The sequence below is a fragment of the Cetorhinus maximus genome, unplaced genomic scaffold (genome assembly GCF_964194155.1).
Source record: "Cetorhinus maximus unplaced genomic scaffold, sCetMax3.hap1.1 HAP1_SCAFFOLD_651, whole genome shotgun sequence".
Lineage (NCBI taxonomy): Eukaryota > Metazoa > Chordata > Chondrichthyes > Lamniformes > Cetorhinidae > Cetorhinus > Cetorhinus maximus.
In genome coordinates this window covers 149173-164030 of record NW_027596593.1, presented here as the reverse complement: position 1 = coordinate 164030, position 14858 = coordinate 149173, and the positions used below count along the sequence as shown (strand labels likewise).

General features: G+C 54.2%; 3 non-coding genes across 3 annotated transcripts; all 3 read right to left on the bottom strand.

Annotated features, from left to right (window-relative positions):
* Positions 1-3614: 3614 nt before the first annotated feature.
* LOC144674421 (U2 spliceosomal RNA) lies at positions 3615-3801 on the bottom strand. The gene has a single exon (XR_013574545.1). It is a non-coding gene; the product is annotated as a U2 spliceosomal RNA (small nuclear RNA).
* A 5345-nt stretch (positions 3802-9146) lies between these two features.
* On the bottom strand, positions 9147-9331 carry LOC144674418 (U2 spliceosomal RNA). The gene has a single exon (XR_013574542.1). It is a non-coding gene; the product is annotated as a U2 spliceosomal RNA (small nuclear RNA).
* Positions 9332-14676: 5345 nt separating this feature from the next.
* Positions 14677-14858, bottom strand: LOC144674416 (U2 spliceosomal RNA). Its single transcript, XR_013574540.1, has one exon. It is a non-coding gene; the product is annotated as a U2 spliceosomal RNA (small nuclear RNA).

Below are 14858 nucleotides of genomic sequence, written 5' to 3'. Positions count from 1 at the left end.
CTGATGTTAGTGTAGAGCAGTTGGATCCAATTTCGAATTCCCTCCCCAAAGCCCATTTTGGAGAGCACATCCCCCATGTAGGTGTGCGATATTCTGTCAAAGGCCTTCTCCTGATCCAAGCTGATGAGGCAGGTATCCACACCCCTGTCCTGTACATAGGCAATCGTATCCCTGAGCAGCGCCAGGCTGTCAGAGATCTTCCTGCCTGGCACAGAGCAGGTCTGGTCAGGGTGAATCACCAATTCCAGAGCGGATTTGACCCGGTTGGCGATGACCTTGGACAGAATCTTATAGTCCATATTCAACAGTGAAATGGGTCGCCAATTTCTAATTTCCTCCCTTTCCCCCTTGTGCTTGTAGATGAGGGTGATGATGCCTTTCCTCATGGATTCTGACATGCTGCCGGCCAGGAGCATACTCTCGTACACTTCTAGCAGGTCTGGGCCGATCAAGTCCCACAGAGCCGAATACAACTCCGCCGGCAGGCCGTCGCTTCCGGGGGTTTTACTCTTCTCGAAGGACTCGAGGGCCTTAGTCAGTTCGTCAGGAGTTAGCGGTTTGTCTAGGCTCTCCCGCGTACTGTGGTCTAGGACCTCCGTGATAGAGGACAGGAAGGACTGGGAGGCCGTGCTGTCCGTGGGCTTCACGTCATACAGTCCGGCATAAAAGGATTTGCTGATCCTCAGAATGTCGGACCGTGATGACTTTACTGAGCCGTCTTCTTCCTTCAGGCTGCTGATCACAGAGCGCTCTCTGTGTACCTTTTGGAAGAAGAAACGTGAGCACGTCTCATCCTGCTCCACGGAGCGGACTCTGGAACGGAAGATGATCTTGGAGGCCTCCGAGGCAAAGTGCGAGGCTTGCTGGCCCTTCACCTCTTGGAGCTCCTCCTTGACATCGACCCCCATCGACCGCAGCCGGAGCAGATTCTGCATCTTTTCCTGGAGTCGGGACATTTCCCTCTGTTCCTTTCTAGCTTTCTGGGTGCCTTTGAGGATGAAAAACCTCTTGATGCTTCCCTTGATCACTTCCCACCAGTGTGTCAGGGACTCAAAGAGGGGTTTCACGGTTCTCCAACCTTTGTAATCCCTCTTGAGCTCCTCAATGTTCTCTGGGGTCAGCAGTTGCACATTTAGCTTCCATGCCCCCCTGCCCACCCTCAGGTCTTCCTCCAAGTGGCAGTCCGCCAGTAGGAGGCAGTGGTCAGAGAAGAACACCGGCTTGACCTCGGTGGATCTGACTGTGAATGCACGGGACACAAACAGGAAGTCTATCCTGGAACGAATGGACCCGTCTGGCCGCGACCAGGTGTATCTACGCTGCGCTCCGTCTGCAGGGTTGCTGAAGACGTCGTGCAGCTTGGCATCCTTAACTGTTTCCATCAGGGATCTGGACGTAGCGTCCAATCTGCTTCCGGCCCTGCCGGATCGTCCAGCCGCATCGATGATGCAGTTGAAGTCCCCGCCCAGAATGACCGGCCTGGAGGTCGCCAGCAGCAGTGGGAGCTGCTGAAAAACCTCCAGCCGCTCAGCCCCTTGTGCCGGGCCGTACACGTTAATTAACCGGAGTGGAGCGTTCTTGTACATTACGTCTGCTACCAGGAGTCGCCCGCCCACCACCTCCTTGACCTCGGAGACGGTGAAGTTGCCTCCCCGCAGCAGAATACCCAGGCCGGAGGAACGAGAGTCGTTTCCGCCCGACCAGATCGATGGCCCGTGGGACCACCATCGTGACCATTGCCTGTAGGAGCTGAGGTGCGGTATCGCACACTCCTGCAGAAACAACAGGTCAGCTTTGACCTTGGCTAGGTAGTCCAAGGTCGCAACACATCGCGTAGTAGATTTAATGCTACGCACATTTATGGATACAATCTTTAAACCCATATTAAAGCATTTATTCTCCTACCAAAACCACTGTCTCTGAGAGTCCCAGACCTTTAGTCTGCTCCTTCATACCCGTAGTGAGCTCAAATTCCTTCACTTTGGATGGGCTGAGGTAGATCTCCTTGGCCGTGTTCTGCTCCAGTGGCATCTGGAGGTTCACGTAGTGAGCGGATTTTGAGATGACCTTTGCTGGAGAAGCTTCTCCAAAACTCACCCCCTCTGGGGGGTTGCTGTTCCCGGCTTCCTGGAGCTGGGGTGCGATGATTGCCTCACTGCTCCCAGATTCCAGGGGCTGTGGTGCACTGGCCTCCTCAGGTTGCAGGCAAAGTTGGGGTGCGTTGGTCTCCTTGTTGTCTCCAATTTTCTGGAGCTCGGGTGTCTCGTCCTCCAACGCCCTGGAGCTTTGCCGCCTCTTCTGTCGGTGCCGCTCTGGCACTTCCTCATCCGAAGAGCTGCTGCCCTTGTCATCCGTGTCGGATGGGAGACGCCTCTTGCCGCTTCTCTGGGAAACGCCTTTGCTTCTTCTTCGCTCCCTCTTACTTTTCTTGTTCTTCACCGTCCGCCACTCCCCCTGCTGCTTTTCCACTGCTGCCTCCTCCTCCATTGATTCGCTGTCCTGAGGACTGGAAGGTTCAGGGGGTGGTGCTGTTGATTGGCTCTCTGTTGCCTCAATCTCTTTCTCCACCTTGTCTCTCTCTGTGTCCTCCTTTGTCCCGTTGAGCTCCCTGGGGGCCTTGGTGGTTGGAGTGACACGGAACATTTCTTCTGCTTCCCCGTGGTCGGCTTTGGCTGCCTGTGCGTAAGTACGGCAGCGTTTGGGGCAGGTCCTGTAGAGGTGACTTGCCTCGCCACACAGGTTGCAGCACTTGGCCTGTTTGCAGTCTTTTGTCTGGTGCCCTTCCTGTTTGCAGATCTTGCAGAGGGAGGCGCTGCAGTTGGCCGCCACATGACCAGCCTTGCCGCATGAGCGACAATGCTTGGGTTGCCCAGCGTAGACCAGGTAGCCACGGTTTCCCCCGATTGCGAAACTGGAAGGAGGGTGGAAAATGGCTCCCTTACCATCGGTCTTTAGCGTGACCTTAAACAGGCGTTTGCCTGTCCAGATCCCCAAGTCGTCTCGAATCTCGGTGCCGCTCCCCACCTTATCGAAGTACCTGGTGAGGAAGGTGACCACGTCGGCGACAGGGACGAAGGGGTTGTACACATGCACCATCACCTCACGTTCCCGTTGCAACGGCAGAGAAAAGTGCGGCTCCGCCGTCAGGATCTTCATCTCCGGCAGGTCTCTCTTCTCCTCGAACACCCTCAGGAGCCGGACGCAGTCTGCCACTTGCTTGAACGTGACGTCGAAATAACCACCTTTGCGGGAGTCGTGCAGGGTGAAGATCTCCGTAGCTTGGAAGCCGCACGCCTTCAACAGGATCCTCCTGGTGAAGAAGCCCCGATCCATAGGTGATCCTCCTTCGTCGCTGTGGTTCACCGTGACTCGGACGGTGATAGGTAACCCACGGTATGAATTCGGATTGCGATTGGTTTTCGCCCTTCCATCCCGACCTTGCCATGGCAGGACCATGGTGTCGCCCCTGCAACACTACACTTGATCTTAGCCAAGAGGCCGAGAAGCGATGAGAAAGAAAGAAAGTTGTGTTTTGAAAGATGTGCATGTTGAAAAGTAAAGAAAGCAGATGTTTGTAAGAAATCTATTTTTAGCATTGAAAATCCCCTGGAAAGGGGTGGTGCACCACTCCCAGAAATACTGCAATACCGGGTCGATGCGTGGAGTGGACGGAGCAAGCCCCTATTCCATCTCCCTGCTCCAAAAATCAATTTAATATATGGTCCCCAGATAAGGGACGTATCAGATATTAAACTGATAAGAACAGATTTTTTTTTTTTTTTTTTTTTTTTGTAAAAATATACTTTATTCATAAAAATCTTCAATCACATTCAAAACCATTTCAAAAACAACATTACACGGGTACAATCCAGGTTAAACTTTTACAAAATGTATCACCAGGTGCATCAATACAAACAATATTGCAGTCATTTACAGCCTTTCATTTTGATCTGTACAGCCCGAGGGGCTCTAAACAGTTCCCAGTCTCTCGGTGCGCTGTGGTAGAAAGGTCTTAGACAGCGACCCTTCCCCATTGCGCCTTTGCGGCAGCTGCCCCAAGCTTTAGTGCGTCCCTCAGCACGTAGTCCTGGACTTTGGATTGTGCCAGTCCGCAACAATCGGTCGGGGACAACTCTTTGTGCTGGAAGACCAACAAGTTTCGGGCAGACCAAAGCGCCTCTTTCACCGAGTTGATGATCCTCCAGCTGCAGTTGATGTTTGTCTCGGTGTGTGTCCCTGGGAACAGCCCGTAGAGCACAGAGTCCTGTGTCACAGAACTGCTCGGGATGAACCTCGACAGCAACCACTGCATCTCTCTCCAGACTTTCTTTGCAAAGGCACAATCCACAAGGAGGTGAACAACGGTCTCTTCCCCACCACAGCCACCTCGAGGGCATCGTGCAGAGGGGGTGAGACTCCTGGCGTGTAGGAAGGATCTGACGGGGAGGGCCTTTCTCACCACCAGCCAAGCTACGTCTTGGTGCTTGTTGGAAAGTTCTGGCGATGAGGCATTCTGCCAAATGACTTTGACAGTCTGCTCGGGGAACCATCCCACAGGGTCCACCCTCTCCTTATCCCTCAGGGCCTCTAGGACGTTACGTGCTGACCACTGCCTGATGGACTTGTGGTCAAAGGTGTTTTTCTGCATAAATTTTTCCACCAGGGACAGGTGGTACGGCACGGTCCAACTACTTGGAGCGTTCCGCGGCAGCGTGGCCAGACCCATCCTTCGCAACACCGGGGACAGGTAGAACCTCAGCACGTAGTGACACTTGGTGTTTGCGTAGTGAGGGTCTACGCACCGCTTGATGCAGCCACACACAAAGGTGGCCATCAGTATGAGGGCGATGTTGGGCACGTTTTTTCCCCCTTTATCTAGAGGCTTGTACATCGCGTCCCTGCAGACACGATCCATTTTCGACCTCCAGATAAAGCGGAAGATGGCTCGAGTGATCGCCATCGCGCAGGAGTGTGGAATGGGCCAGACCTGCGCCACGTACAGCAACAGCGAGAGTACCTCACACCTGATGACCAGGTTCTTACCCGCAATGGAGAGGGAGCGTCGCTCCCACATGCCCAGTTTCCTTTTCACCATAGCCACTCGCTCCATCCAGTTTCTAACGCATGCCCCGGTCCCTCCGAACCATATCCCCAGCACCTTCAGGCCGTCAGCCCTGACAGTGAAGGGGACAAAGGATCGGTCAGCCCAGTTCCCAAAGAACATGGCCTCGCTCTTCCCACGATTTACTTTGGCTCCCGAGGCCAGTTCGAACTGGTCGCAGACGTGCATCAGTCTGCGCACCGACAGCGGATCCGAGCAGAAGACGGCGACGTCGTCCATGTACAGGGAGGCTTTTACCTGAGTGCCTCCACTGCCTGGGATCGTCACTCCTCTTATGCCCGGATCCTTCCTGATGGACTCGGCAAAGGGTTCTATGCAGCACACAAAAAGGACAGGCGAGAGAGGGCAGCCCTGCCTGACTCCAGATTTAATTGGAAAGCTATCTGTTTCCCACCCATTGATTGAGACTGCGCTACTGATGTTAGTGTAGAGCAGTTGGATCCAATTTCGAATTCCCTCCCCAAAGCCCATTTTGGAGAGCACATCCCCCATGTAGGTGTGCGATATTCTGTCAAAGGCCTTCTCCTGATCCAAGCTGATGAGGCAGGTATCCACACCCCTGTCCTGTACATAGGCAATCGTATCCCTGAGCAGCGCCAGGCTGTCAGAGATCTTCCTGCCTGGCACAGAGCAGGTCTGGTCAGGGTGAATCACCAATTCCAGAGCGGATTTGACCCGGTTGGCGATGACCTTGGACAGAATCTTATAGTCCATATTCAACAGTGAAATGGGTCGCCAATTTCTAATTTCCTCCCTTTCCCCCTTGTGCTTGTAGATGAGGGTGATGATGCCTTTCCTCATGGATTCTGACATGCTGCCGGCCAGGAGCATACTCTCGTACACTTCTAGCAGGTCTGGGCCGATCAAGTCCCACAGAGCCGAATACAACTCCGCCGGCAGGCCGTCGCTTCCGGGGGTTTTACTCTTCTCGAAGGACTCGAGGGCCTTAGTCAGTTCGTCAGGAGTTAGCGGTTTGTCTAGGCTCTCCCGCGTACTGTGGTCTAGGACCTCCGTGATAGAGGACAGGAAGGACTGGGAGGCCGTGCTGTCCGTGGGCTTCACGTCATACAGTCCGGCATAAAAGGATTTGCTGATCCTCAGAATGTCGGACCGTGATGACTTTACTGAGCCGTCTTCTTCCTTCAGGCTGCTGATCACAGAGCGCTCTCTGTGTACCTTTTGGAAGAAGAAACGTGAGCACGTCTCATCCTGCTCCACGGAGCGGACTCTGGAACGGAAGATGATCTTGGAGGCCTCCGAGGCAAAGTGCGAGGCTTGCTGGCCCTTCACCTCTTGGAGCTCCTCCTTGACATCGACCCCCATCGACCGCAGCCGGAGCAGATTCTGCATCTTTTCCTGGAGTCGGGACATTTCCCTCTGTTCCTTTCTAGCTTTCTGGGTGCCTTTGAGGATGAAAAACCTCTTGATGCTTCCCTTGATCACTTCCCACCAGTGTGTCAGGGACTCAAAGAGGGGTTTCACGGTTCTCCAACCTTTGTAATCCCTCTTGAGCTCCTCAATGTTCTCTGGGGTCAGCAGTTGCACATTTAGCTTCCATGCCCCCCTGCCCACCCTCAGGTCTTCCTCCAAGTGGCAGTCCGCCAGTAGGAGGCAGTGGTCAGAGAAGAACACCGGCTTGACGTCGGTGGATCTGACTGTGAATGCACGGGACACAAACAGGAAGTCTATCCTGGAACGAATGGACCCGTCTGGCCGCGACCAGGTGTATCTACGCTGCGCTCCGTCTGCAGGGTTGCTGAAGACGTCGTGCAGCTTGGCATCCTTAACTGTTTCCATCAGGGATCTGGACGTAGCGTCCAATCTGCTTCCGGCCCTGCCGGATCGTCCAGCCGCATCGATGATGCAGTTGAAGTCCCCGCCCAGAATGACCGGCCTGGAGGTCGCCAGCAGCAGTGGGAGCTGCTGAAAAACCTCCAGCCGCTCAGCCCCTTGTGCCGGGCCGTACACGTTAATTAACCGGAGTGGAGCGTTCTTGTACATTACGTCTGCTACCAGGAGTCGCCCGCCCACCACCTCCTTGACCTCGGAGACGGTGAAGTTGCCTCCCCGCAGCAGAATACCCAGGCCGGAGGAACGAGAGTCGTTTCCGCCCGACCAGATCGATGGCCCGTGGGACCACCATCGTGACCATTGCCTGTAGGAGCTGAGGTGCGGTATCGCACACTCCTGCAGAAACAACAGGTCAGCTTTGACCTTGGCAAGGTAGTCCAAGGTCGCAACACATCGCGTAGTAGATTTAATGCTACGCACATTTATGGATACAATCTTTAAACCCATATTAAAGCATTTATTCTCCTACCAAACCCACTGTCTCTGAGAGTCCCAGACCTTTAGTCTGCTCCTTCATACCCGTAGTGAGCTCAAATTCCTTCACTTTGGATGGGCTGAGGTAGATCTCCTTGGCCGTGTTCTGCTCCAGTGGCATCTGGAGGTTCACGTAGTGAGCGGATTTTGAGATGACCTTTGCTGGAGAAGCTTCTCCAAAACTCACCCCCTCTGGGGGGTTGCTGTTCCCGGCTTCCTGGAGCTGGGGTGCGATGATTGCCTCACTGCTCCCAGATTCCAGGGGCTGTGGTGCACTGGCCTCCTCAGGTTGCAGGCAAAGTTGGGGTGCGTTGGTCTCCTTGTTGTCTCCAATTTTCTGGAGCTCGGGTGTCTCGTCCTCCAACGCCCTGGAGCTTTGCCGCCTCTTCTGTCGGTGCCGCTCTGGCACTTCCTCATCCGAAGAGCTGCTGCCCTTGTCATCCGTGTCGGATGGGAGACGCCTCTTGCCGCTTCTCTGGGAAACGCCTTTGCTTCTTCTTCGCTCCCTCTTACTTTTCTTGTTCTTCACCGTCCGCCACTCCCCCTGCTGCTTTTCCACTGCTGCCTCCTCCTCCATTGATTCGCTGTCCTGAGGACTGGAAGGTTCAGGGGGTGGTGCTGTTGATTGGCTCTCTGTTGCCTCAATCTCTTTCTCCACCTTGTCTCTCTCTGTGTCCTCCTTTGTCCCGTTGAGCTCCCTGGGGGCCTTGGTGGTTGGAGTGACACGGAACATTTCTTCTGCTTCCCCGTGGTCGGCTTTGGCTGCCTGTGCGTAAGTACGGCAGCGTTTGGGGCAGGTCCTGTAGAGGTGACTTGCCTCGCCACACAGGTTGCAGCACTTGGCCTGTTTGCAGTCTTTTGTCTGGTGCCCTTCCTGTTTGCAGATCTTGCAGAGGGAGGCGCTGCAGTTGGCCGCCACATGACCAGCCTTGCCGCATGAGCGGCAATGCTTGGGTTGCCCAGCGTAGACCAGGTAGCCACGGTTTCCCCCGATTGCGAAACTGGAAGGAGGGTGGAAAATGGCTCCCTTACCATCGGTCTTTAGCGTGACCTTAAACAGGCGTTTGCCTGTCCAGATCCCCAAGTCGTCTCGAATCTCGGTGCCGCTCCCCACCTTATCGAAGTACCTGGTGAGGAAGGTGACCACGTCGGCGACAGGGACGAAGGGGTTGTACACATGCACCATCACCTCACGTTCCCGTTGCAACGGCAGAGAAAAGTGCGGCTCCGCCGTCAGGATCTTCATCTCCGGCAGGTCTCTCTTCTCCTCGAACACCCTCAGGAGCCGGACGCAGTCTGCCACTTGCTTGAACGTGACGTCGAAATAACCACCTTTGCGGGAGTCGTGCAGGGTGAAGATCTCCGTAGCTTGGAAGCCGCACGCCTTCAACAGGATCCTCCTGGTGAAGAAGCCCCGATCCATAGGTGATCCTCCTTCGTCGCTGTGGTTCACCGTGACTCGGACGGTGATAGGTAACCCACGGTATGAATTCGGATTGCGATTGGTTATCGCCCTTCCATCCCGACCTTGCCACGGCAGGACCATGGTGTCGCTCCTGCAACACTTGATCTTAGCCAAAAGGCCGAGAAGCGATGAGAAAGAAAGAAAGTTGTGTTTTGAAAGATGTGCATGTTGAAAAGTAAAGAAAGCAGATGTTTGTAAGAAATCTATTTTTAGCATTGAAAATCCCCTGGAAAGGGGTGGTGCACCACTCCCAGAAATACTGCAATACCGGGTCGATGCGTGGAGTGGACGGAGCAAGCCCCTATTCCATCTCCCTGCTCCAAAAATCAATTTAATATATGGTCCCCAGATAAGGGACGTATCAGATATTAAACTGATAAGAACAGATTTTTTTTTTTTTTTTTTTTTTGTAAAAATATACTTTATTCATAAAAATCTTCAATCACATTCAAAACCATTTCAAAAACAACATTACAAGGGTACAATCCAGGTTAAACTTTTACAAAATGTATCACCAGGTGCATCAGTACAAACAATATTACAGTCATTTACAGCCTTTCATTTTGATCTGTACAGCCCGAGGGGCTCTAAACAGTTCCCAGTCTCTCGGTGCGCTGTGGTAGAAAGGTCTTAGACAGCGACCCTTCCCCATTGCGCCTTTGCGGCAGCTGCCCCAAGCTTTAGTGCGTCCCTCAGCACGTAGTCCTGGACTTTGGATTGTGCCAGTCCGCAACAATCGGTCGGGGACAACTCTTTGTGCTGGAAGACCAACAAGTTTCGGGCAGACCAAAGCGCGTCTTTCACCGAGTTGATGATCCTCCAGCTGCAGTTGATGTTTGTCTCGGTGTGTGTCCCTGGGAACAGCCCGTAGAGCACAGAGTCCTGTGTCACAGAACTGCTCGGGATGAACCTCGACAGCAACCACTGCATCTCTCTCCAGACTTTCTTTGCAAAGGCACAATCCACCAGGAGGTGAACAACGGTCTCTTCCCCACCACAGCCACCTCGAGGGCATCGTGCAGAGGGGGTGAGACTCCTGGCGTGTAGGAAGGATCTGACGGGGAGGGCCTTTCTCACCACCAGCCAAGCTACGTCTTGGTGCTTGTTGGAAAGTTCTGGCGATGAGGCATTCTGCCAAATGACTTTGACAGTCTGCTCGGGGAACCATCCCACAGGGTCCACCCTCTCCTTATCCCTCAGGGCCTCTAGGACGTTACGTGCTGACCACTGCCTGATGGACTTGTGGTCAAAGGTGTTTTTCTGCATAAATTTTTCCACCAGGGACAGGTGGTACGGCACGGTCCAACTACTTGGAGCGTTCCGCGGCAGCGTGGCCAGACCCATCCTTCGCAACACCGGGGACAGGTAGAACCTCAGCACGTAGTGACACTTGGTGTTTGCGTACTGAGGGTCTACGCACCGCTTGATGCAGCCGCACACAAAGGTGGCCATCAGTATGAGGGCGATGTTGGGCACGTTTTTTCCCCCTTTATCTAGAGGCTTGTACATCGCGTCCCTGCAGACACGATCCATTTTCGACCTCCAGATAAAGCGGAAGATGGCTCGAGTGATCGCCATCGCGCAGGAGTGTGGAATGGGCCAGACCTGCGCCACGTACAGCAACAGCGAGAGTACCTCACACCTGATGACCAGGTTCTTACCCGCAATGGAGAGGGAGCGTCGCTCCCACATGCCCAGTTTCCTTTTCACCATAGCCACTCGCTCCTTCCAGTTTCTAACGCATGCCCCGGTCCCTCCGAACCATATCCCCAGCACCTTCAGGCCGTCAGCCCTGACAGTGAAGGGGACAAAGGATCGGTCAGCCCACTTCCCAAAGAACATGGCCTCGCTCTTCCCACGATTTACCTTGGCTCCCGAGGCCAGTTCGAACTGGTCGCAGACGTGCATCAGTCTGCGCACCGACAGCGGATCCGAGCAGAAGACGGCGACGTCGTCCATGTACAGGGAGGCTTTTACCTGAGTGCCTCCACTGCCTGGGATCGTCACTCCTCTTATGCCCGGATCCTTCCTGATGGACTCGGCAAAGGGTTCTATGCAGCACACAAAAAGGACAGGCGAGAGAGGGCAGCCCTGCCTGACTCCAGATTTAATCGGAAAGCTATCTGTTTCCCACCCATTGATTGAGACTGCGCTACTGATGTTAGTGTAGAGCAGTTGGATCCAATTTCGAATTCCCTCCCCAAACCCCATTTTGGAGAGCACATCCCCCATGTAGGTGTGCGATATTCTGTCAAAGGCCTTCTCCTGATCCAAGCTGATGAGGCAGGTATCCACACCCCTGTCCTGTACATAGGCAATCGTATCCCCGAGCAGCGCCAGGCTGTCAGAGATCTTCCTGCCTGGCACAGAGCAGGTCTGGTCAGGGTGAATCACCAATTCCAGAGCGGATTTGACCCGGTTGGCGATGACCTTGGACAGAATCTTATAGTCCACATTCAACAGTGAAATGGGTCGCCAATTTCTAATTTCCTCCCTTTCCCCCTTGTGCTTGTAGATGAGGGTGATGATGCCTTTCCTCATGGATTCTGACATGCTGCCGGCCAGGAGCATACTCTCGTACACTTCTAGCAGGTCTGGGCCGATCAAGTCCCACAGAGCCGAATACAACTCCGCCGGCAGGCCGTCGCTTCCGGGGGTTTTACTCTTCTCGAAGGACTCGAGGGCCTTAGTCAGTTCGTCAGGAGTTAGCGGTTTGTCTAGGCTCTCCCGCGTACTGTGGTCTAGGACCTCCGTGATAGAGGACAGGAAGGACTGGGAGGCCGTGCTGTCCGTGGGCTTCACGTCATACAGTCCGGCATAAAAGGATTTGCTGATCCTCAGAATGTCGGACCGTGATGACTTTACTGAGCCGTCTTCTTCCTTCAGGCTGCTGATCACAGAGCGCTCTCTGTGTACCTTTTGGAAGAAGAAACGTGAGCACGTCTCATCCTGCTCCACGGAGCGGACTCTGGAACGGAAGATGATCTTGGAGGCCTCCGAGGCAAAGTGCGAGGCTTGCTGGCCCTTCACCTCTTGGAGCTCCTCCTTGACATCGACCCCCATCGACTGCAGCCGGAGCAGATTCTGCATCTTTTCCTGGAGTCGGGACATTTCCCTCTGTTCCTTTCTAGCTTTCTGGGTGCCTTTGAGGATGAAAAACCTCTTGATGCTTCCCTTGATCACTTCCCACCAGTGTGTCAGGGACTCAAAGAGGGGTTTCACGGTTCTCCAACCTTTGTAATCCCTCTTGAGCTCCTCAATGTTCTCTGGGGTCAGCAGTTGCACATTTAGCTTCCATGCCCCCCTGCCCACCCTCAGGTCTTCCTCCAAGTGGCAGTCCGCCAGTAGGAGGCAGTGGTCAGAGAAGAACACCGGCTTGACGTCGGTGGATCTGACTGTGAATGCACGGGACACAAACAGGAAGTCTATCCTGGAACGAATGGACCCGTCTGGCCGCGACCAGGTGTATCTACGCTGCGCTCCGTCTGCAGGGTTGCTGAAGACGTCGTGCAGCTTGGCATCCTTAACTGTTTCCATCAGGGATCTGGACGTAGCGTCCAATCTGCTTCCGGCCCTGCTGGATCGTCCAGCCGCATCGATGATGCAGTTGAAGTCCCCGCCCAGAATGACCGGCCTGGAGGTCGCCAGCAGCAGTGGGAGCTGCTGAAAAACCTCCAGCCGCTCAGCCCTTTGTGCCGGGCCGTACACGTTAATTAACCGGAGTGGAGCGTTCTTGTACATTACGTCTGCTACCAGGAGTCGCCCGCCCACCACCTCCTTGACCTCGGAGACGGTGAAGTTGCCTCCCCGCAGCAGAATACCCAGGCCGGAGGAACGAGAGTCGTTTCCGCCCGACCAGATCGATGGCCCGTGGGACCACCATCGTGACCATTGCCTGTAGGAGCTGAGGTGCGGTATCGCACACTCCTGCAGAAACAACAGGTCAGCTTTGACCTTGGCAAGGTAGTCCAAGGTCGCAACACATCGCGTAGTAGATTTAATGCTACGCACATTTATGGATACAATCTTTAAACCCATATTAAAGCATTTATTCTCCTACCAAACCCACTGTCTCTGAGAGTCCCAGACCTTTAGTCTGCTCCTTCATACCCGTAGTGAGCTCAAATTCCTTCACTTTGGATGGGCTGAGGTAGATCTCCTTGGCCGTGTTCTGCTCCGGTGGCATCTGGAGGTTCACGTAGTGAGCGGATTTTGAGATGACCTTTGCTGGAGAAGCTTCTCCAAAACTCACCCCCTCTGGGGGGTTGCTGTTCCCGGCTTCCTGGAGCTGGGGTGCGATGATTGCCTCACTGCTCCCAGATTCCAGGGGCTGTGGTGCACTGGCCTCCTCAGGTTGCAGGCAAAGTTGGGGTGCGTTGGTCTCCTTGTTGTCTCCAATTTTCTGGAGCTCGGGTGTCTCGTCCTCCAACGCCCTGGAGCTTTGCCGCCTCTTCTGTCGGTGCCGCTCTGGCACTTCCTCATCCGAAGAGCTGCTGCCCTTGTCATCCGTGTCGGATGGGAGACGCCTCTTGCCGCTTCTCTGGGAAACGCCTTTGCTTCTTCTTCGCTCCCTCTTACTTTTCTTGTTCTTCACCGTCCGCCACTCCCCCTGCTGCTTTTCCACTGCTGCCTCCTCCTCCATTGATTCGCTGTCCTGAGGACTGGAAGGTTCAGGGGGTGGTGCTGTTGATTGGCTCTCTGTTGCCTCAATCTCTTTCTCCACCTTGTCTCTCTCTGTGTCCTCCTTTGTCCCGTTGAGCTCCCTGGGGGCCTTGGTGGTTGGAGTGACACGGAACATTTCTTCTGCTTCCCCGTGGTCGGCTTTGGCTGCCTGTGCGTAAGTACGGCAGCGTTTGGGGCAGGTCCTGTAGAGGTGACTTGCCTCGCCACACAGGTTGCAGCACTTGGCCTGTTTGCAGTCTTTTGTCTGGTGCCCTTCCTGTTTGCAGATCTTGCAGAGGGAGGCGCTGCAGTTGGCCGCCACATGACCAGCCTTGCCGCATGAGCGACAATGCTTGGGTTGCCCAGCGTAGACCAGGTAGCCACGGTTTCCCCCGATTGCGAAACTGGAAGGAGGGTGGAAAATGGCTCCCTTACCATCGGTCTTTAGCGTGACCTTAAACAGGCGTTTGCCTGTCCAGATCCCCAAGTCGTCTCGAATCTCGGTGCCGCTCCCCACCTTATCGAAGTACCTGGTGAGGAAGGTGACCACGTCGGCGACAGGGACGAAGGGGTTGTACACATGCACCATCACCTCACGTTCCCGTTGCAACGGCAGAGAAAAGTGCGGCTCCGCCGTCAGGATCTTCATCTCCGGCAGGTCTCTCTTCTCCTCGAACACCCTCAGGAGCCGGACGCAGTCTGCCACTTGCTTGAACGTGACGTCGAAATAACCACCTTTGCGGGAGTCGTGCAGGGTGAAGATCTCCGTAGCTTGGAAGCCGCACGCCTTCAACAGGATCCTCCTGGTGAAGAAGCCCCGATCCATAGGTGATCCTCCTTCGTCGCTGTGGTTCACCGTGACTCGGACGGTGATAGGTAACCCACGGTATGAATTCGGATTGCGATTGGTTATCGCCCTTCCATCCCGACCTTGCCACGGCAGGACCATGGTGTCGCTCCTGCAACACTTGATCTTAGCCAAAAGGCCGAGAAGCGATGAGAAAGAAAGAAAGTTGTGTTTTGAAAGATGTGCATGTTGAAAAGTAAAGAAAGCAGATGTTTGTAAGAAATCTATTTTTAGCATTGAAAATCCCCTGGAAAGGGGTGGTGCACCACTCCCAGAAATACTGCAATACCGGGTCGATGCGTGGAGTGGACGGAGCAAGCCCCTATTCCATCTCCCTGCTCCAAAAATCAATTTAATATATGGTCCCCAGATAAGGGACGTATCAGATATTAAACTGATAAGAACAGATTTTTTTTTTTTTTTTTTTGTAAAAATAT